General features: G+C 36.8%; 1 non-coding gene across 1 annotated transcript; it reads left to right on the top strand.

Moving 5' to 3' along the window:
- The first annotated feature begins 807 nt into the window (after window positions 1-807).
- Window positions 808-930, top strand: LOC118995595 (small nucleolar RNA SNORA28). The gene has a single exon (XR_005068310.1). It is a non-coding gene; the product is annotated as a small nucleolar RNA SNORA28 (small nucleolar RNA).
- The last annotated feature ends 5,073 nt before the right edge of the window (window positions 931-6,003 follow it).

Below are 6,003 nucleotides of genomic sequence, written 5' to 3'. Positions count from 1 at the left end.
TTCTATTGTTCATATGGTTGCTATGGTATCACCATAATACCCACACACTTAGGTACAGTGACAATAGAAACATGTTAACACACCAGCAAGCTTTGGCCACCCCAGGGACAACTGTCCCACCCCTGGCAGCCTTCTAAACAAACCAAGCCAGAGGGAAATCTGATAATTTTTTCTGCTATCTTGCTCTATAAAAAACAAAGTTTATACAGAAAAAATGTTATATTATTTCTGGATATTTTCTGAATGTAGTATTGACTGCTTTTAAAAATTTAAAATGTGTTTATGTTCTCACTCCAATCAGAAAGTATTTCCACATTTGATTTTAATGTGGAATTCTGAAATTACCCTTTCCGGTTGGATAAACTTCAGACTTGATAAACACAGATTCTGTCCCTAATTCTAATCCCAAATCCTCATCACCACCCTTCAGCTTGTTGGGAATCCTGATTCCCCCACTTGTGGAGTAGGACCATGAAATTAGCATCCTGAGCAACACCTCCGGTTTGCGTTTCAAATATGACTTAAGCCCAGTTAAGTCTAATTGGAGGCTAATGTACCCCAAAGAATTTACGTAGCCTACTGGGAATGCATTCTGATCTAAAATGTCTACACCATTTTGAGCATGGAGTAGAGAAGCAATTTACATTTATTTCCCTGGGTTCTCTCTCTTTCTCATTTAAACAATCCATTATCCAGATCAAGGCAGTAGTATGCAAGTATAATGGGATTATTCATTATGTTTATGGATTATAGCAATTAAAATTAAAAAGAAAAGTAAATATTACCCTTAAAATATGCATTCGTTGCAGATAACACTCTGGCAGGTGATTAAAACTCCCCGGCACGCTGTGAGCATGTTGTAGCAAGAAAGCCTAACCTATTCGGCGTTCTTTCCTCTATGAGACAAGCCGTGATATAGACTTAGAGAGTGTTCCAGCAAAAATTTAAAATTAAATAAAACGTAGATCCTGTAATGTATTCAATTTAATCCAACTGAATTCTCTAATTTTATGATTTGATTTTTTTCAAGTTAATTATTTAGGATGAAAGAATAATCTCAATGTATTTTATGTCTTTAGCCATAGTCTCTAAAAAGAACAATTAAAATTCATTATCACTCTACTTCTCTTTAAAAATAAGTCCTCAAAAGTGAATGTATAAATTTGAAAATCTTTTCAAAACATCATCTTTTCCCTTTCTGATGAATTTCTGTGTCAAATGGAGAGTACGCCTTCCCATCCCACAGGCCCCACCCCCGCCCCCGCAATCTGATTTAAATTTCCAGAGAGAACATTCTTGTGACTTTCCACACTGGCTGGGGACTTGTCCGCAAGGCAGGGTCTTTCTCTGCGGGGAAATCTCAGGGAATTTTTTTCTAATAAGAAACTCTGTGAATTGAGTTTCCTCTGTGAGAGAAAAGTGGTATGGTAGACTCCAGGGAAATACGAGTTCTATTTTTTTCTTTTTATTTGAAAAGAAATCTATTCCTTCAAGGAAGTTTCAAAATGCAAGTATTGCTATTAATAAATCAATGGCACAAAATGAAAGAAATTCCATGATGATAGAGTGAATTTGAACATCCAGGGGATGAGTGAGTATCTGGGCCTGTAACTGATCAGTCCAAACGTGATCTATAAACTAGATAGTCACAGATTACACTTGATTTTACCTAATTTGGTCTGTGTAGATTCAACCTCAGTTTAACTGTGGTCTACCCAGAGAATGTTCATACCCTCTAGAAGCTACAATGTACCCAGGAATTTATATAACTCTTACTGAAAATGTATGCTAAGATGTATTTAAGAGATGACTAAAATTTTAGCCATTAAACTTTACTGTGGGTTAATGTTACAGATGAGTTTTAGATAGGCTGAAAAAATTATCTGAAAAGGTATTCTCTAGAGAGATTAATTACTTAACCAATACTGATGACATTATTTAAACTGATTTTTAATTTTTTATTACAATATTTTATATATTTGACATAAATTTAATTTTTAAAAAATACATTAAGCTGCTATACAACTTTTAAAACTTGTAAAAATATAGTCCTAGCTGGTGCGGCTCAGTGGACTGAGTGCTGGCCTACAGTCAGATCGCTGGTTCTATTCCCTGTCAGGGCACATGCCTAGGTTGCAGGCCAGGTTCCTAGTAGGGGACATGTGAGAGGCAACCACACATTGCTGTTTCCTTCTCTTCCCTGTCCTTTTCCCACGACAGTAACCAGAGGGGATGGGAGATGGAGATGATGAGGAAAGAGGGGAAGGGTTGTCAAGGAACATGTATCAGGGACCCATGGACAAGGCCAAAGGCCGGTAGGAGTGAGGGAGGGGGGTCGGGGAGGAGGGGCAGGGGAGAGTGGTGGGGGGAAAATGGAGACAACTGTACTCGAACAACAGTAACATTTAAAAAAGAAAGGGAAAAAAGACATACATACATACATACAAAATCTTTTTTAAAGATTTAAAAATATAAAATCTAGCAAAAGAAAATGTATGTAAGTTATGTACCTTTAATCCAAGAAGAAAGCTGATGCCGGAAGTAAAAATATCCTATCCAAAGTCGGTTCCACCATAAAATAACAAAAGACCCTAAGTAATGAGGTGCCATTTCCCTGTGTTACAATCCCCAGGTATGATAAATAGAATAATGCCTCATGGAAAAAGTCAAATGGGAAGGAAATGATTACACACAGTGGTGCTAATCACAGCACCTGCAGTGAGATTCAGGATGAAGTGCCCCATCTCCCTCTCAGCAGAGAAAGAAGAGTTTTCTCCCTACTGAAGGGCCAGGCGGCAGAGTACATTATTGCTCATTCTGCAGGGTTGATGTGTATTCATTGTATTCCATTTTAGCACTTGCTTTTCTCCCATAGCCATTGGCTGGCCAACCTGAAGATGATCATCAGGTTATTAATAGTAATGGCTATGCCTTCTCTGCATAGAGTGTTTTATGATTTCCAAAGTGCTTTCTATTTATGTTACTGTTTTTAATCCTTACAACAATCTTGCGAATTTGGGAAAAAAGCAGTTTCTGGTGCAATTTTATCAGCCATAATAAGAAACAATTTCAGCCTCAAGTTCAATATAGCCATTCAATCAAATAGTCCAAATATTGAAAAGACTGCTTTATCTTTTCATTTTAAAATATACTTTCTATTGTTTTAGTTATACATCAAAATATGCTGTTTTAAATCCCTGCATAATGATGCACTGAAAATTCTCTATTCATTTCTAGCACAAGTATAACAAAAAGAACCAGACAAATTAGAGTTCCAAGAAATATAAATGCAATGAATAAATTAATGCCGGCATTGATAGATGAAGGGGAAAGCAAAGGAATTTCACTGTGCAGCTTGACTGAACAACTTTGTTTGCAACAATATATGTAAGATGGGAATTGTTGTTTGGAATAGACCAGGGGATTAAAAAGAATAACGAAATTGATTTCTCAGGATTGTTAGCCATTTAATTTTAAATCTGCGGAGGTGAGCCTCAGATATTACTGTGCATGTCAGCTCTGTCTCGTACAGGAACATGAGAAAAGCAAGCGTGCTGGTGAGGTTGAAATGGTGCTACCTTTACCTTTCCAGGAATGCCATTTAGGGTACAATAGCTGCATGGAGTCCAAATTGTGTGTTAACATGCAGATGGGCAATTCATCCTTGGAACACAACGTAGGCCACTTTCAAATGGAAATCTATGAAGGGGATTTACTTTCTTCTAAAGAACCAGCAAATGTGATGTTGCATTTTACTGCGGCTTAAAAAGTAATGCAGTTAAGGAAGGGGGAAACTGTAGATAAATTCTTGACACATGTTGGTGACTTTTGTGAAATCGTATGGTTTTTATCTAGAATGTTAATACTGAAAAAAAGAAATCTGAATTTATTTTTCCATTTTCTTTATCCCGAAGCATTTTGTGGTATCATAATACCCTCTCTACTGTGCTCTCCAAAAACTTACTAGATGTGAGAACTGTGGTATGCCTTTAATTTAAGACCATATTATTTCCCTGGGGAAATTTAAAAAATGTGGTGTGGGCCGTTAGAAATAGATGGGGAAAAATTGGATGAAAGGAAACTTATAGAAGAGAAAAACAGAGAATCTTTTATATCTTTGCTTTTTTGATTCTTATAATTCAACAATAACCTTGTTTATATTCATTCTAAGAATGAAACAATCAAAATTTGACCTCACACTAGGTAGAAAGTTCAGATTAAAAAACATCTCTACTTGAAATTTTGTTTCACTTTTAATTTTATTGAATCATTCAAAGGCACAGTTTCTGAATTAATAGCAGGAGGTTCAAAAATGTCACAATTATCTTTTATTTGATACTTTAGTAAATAAATCAGTCAACATTAATCGTAAACTCTTCTGGGTTAAGAGATTTGTATATAAAATGAACGTGAGTTTTTCCCTATAACACTATCTCAATTTTAAAATATTTCCAGAAAATTATAGTTATAACTCTTCAAAGCATGTTAATTTTTTTCTCGGCTTCCAATGAATTATTACTTTTTTACTCCTATTGTAAGTCAAATGTGCCATTAATTATCTTTACTTCTTTACTCCTATTACTAAAGGTATCATCTAATGCACTGCTTATGGGATGTTCTAAGTAATACAGCCAGAGTTTCTTAAATGCTTCCTAATTGTCATGCTTTCCTCTAAGCAATTTGTATAAATTGACTTATACAAATTTGCATAACAACCCTGTGATGTCAGTTCTCTATGTTTCTCCAGTTAGATTTAAGGAAATTGACACAGAGAGAAGTTTCAACAACCTTGCTCCAAGTCACCCAGAAACAGAATTTGACTCCCAGCAAACTTTTGATAGGCCTGTTCTCAACCATAGCCCTGCTGTCTAATCCCACAAGTGACAAACTACACTTTGACACTGTTCACAGAAATGCTTTAGCTACAAATATTGTGCTTTGCACCACAGGTTCAAACATTGCGCTTTGTGTCAAAGGTTCCGTGTGGACCGAGCAGTATTTTGATTACCTTAAATCTATATCTTTCCCTTTATAGGTCGTGCCTTCTAATTTCAGTGGGACAAGAATTTTATCTCGCGTTATTTACTTCTGGATTTTTTTTTTGGTGTTTTATGTTTCTGGCACCATTTACTTCTTTTCCCCCCCATGTGTCTTAAAAGCCACTGAGTAAAAGATAGGGGCAGGCATCTGGCAAGGTGGAGAGTACGATCGCATGTGAGAATACTCATACCTTCTCTGCTACACAAGCACACCTCGTTCATGCCCTCGGCTAGGCTATTTCAATGTTCTTGATCCTGTGTCCAAGCGTTTATGCAATTTAATTGTAAATATAGACAATTAATCTAGTTCCTATGGAGAATGGGGTACTGAGCATTTTATGGAAAGGATCAGTCACAGGTTCCATGTGTCATCTGTCCATAGGAATGTCGGGACAAAAGTCCGCAGACTTCCTGGGCACTCTTAGGGGAGTCCTCACAAATATGCTCACAGGGAACCTTGGTCATCTGCCTGTTTCTTTGTGTGCCTGGGTTTCTTGGTCAAAGCTTTATTGTCCTCTGAGACATGGCACCAAGGAGAAGCTCTGGAAGCTGTATACGTATTAGGGATCAGACTTCACTGGTCCATCCTAATCTAGGCATGTTCTCTAACTGATGACTTCTTCCTGGCATCACTAATTCTGTCTTCTTTTGGGCCCTATAGACTTACGTACCTTTTCTCTAGCATCAGCCAGGCAGCTTTCCTCTGCCAGTAGTACACCCACACCTTTGGTACCTGATCCTGTGTGACATTGAGCAAATGATAGCTTTACTATCTTTCTAGAACTTACTGTGGTACTTAGCATACATCTGGTATACAATAACTTTTTCATCACTGAAGGATGCCTCAATGACTCTGTAAGGATATTTGGGAAAAATGTAAGATATTTGACAAAATGTAAATTGCTTAACATTCGGTATATAAAAGGGCATAGGTGTCACATGTCTTCAATGAAAAAGTTCACAT

The sequence above is a fragment of the Sturnira hondurensis genome, unplaced genomic scaffold (genome assembly GCF_014824575.4).
Source record: "Sturnira hondurensis isolate 20B ecotype Veracruz unplaced genomic scaffold, ASM1482457v3 Scaffold0010128, whole genome shotgun sequence".
NCBI lineage: Eukaryota > Metazoa > Chordata > Mammalia > Chiroptera > Phyllostomidae > Sturnira > Sturnira hondurensis.
The sequence above is the reverse complement of the archived record's forward strand: the minus strand, read 5'-3'. Positions and strand labels throughout refer to the sequence as shown.